The sequence below is a fragment of the Rhagoletis pomonella genome, unplaced genomic scaffold (genome assembly GCF_013731165.1).
Source record: "Rhagoletis pomonella isolate Grant_MI unplaced genomic scaffold, Rhpom_1.0 Rhpom_scaffold_00003, whole genome shotgun sequence".
In the NCBI taxonomy this organism is placed as follows: domain Eukaryota; kingdom Metazoa; phylum Arthropoda; class Insecta; order Diptera; family Tephritidae; genus Rhagoletis; species Rhagoletis pomonella.
This window is the reverse complement of record NW_023458557.1, coordinates 42,609,285-42,609,737: the sequence shown is the minus strand read 5'-3', so window position 1 is coordinate 42,609,737 and position 453 is coordinate 42,609,285.

The following is a 453-nucleotide window of genomic DNA, read 5'->3' as shown; positions in this document are numbered from 1 at the left end:
AAATTTCACTGTTTTGAGAATCCGTGCTAACAATTGTTAACTCGCAGTATGCTAATGGGTGGTAGGTTGGGTGCATGGTGTGGGAGCAACTCGGAGTACAGCCACCTTCACGTGGTGAGTTCTGAGTCACTGAATCTTCGAATTCTGTGAGCCGAGAGCTATACAAATGTAATACTAGAAATTACTAATGAAAATGGTAAAGTCCTTTCTTAGCTTATAATATGGTCTCATTTGGGCTGGGAAACTCTTTAAATACAGCATACTAAACTTGTCCAAACATAATATACAGGTAGTTTAATCACGAAAAACATTGTTTAACATAAAAATGTACTTATACATATAGTTTATAAGTTTCATTACCACTTAACATTTTTTAGCAACAAATGCAATTTTTCGTTAAAATTTCACATTTTCAGGAGTTTTCGGAGGCAGAAGATATTATTCGATCGGGCT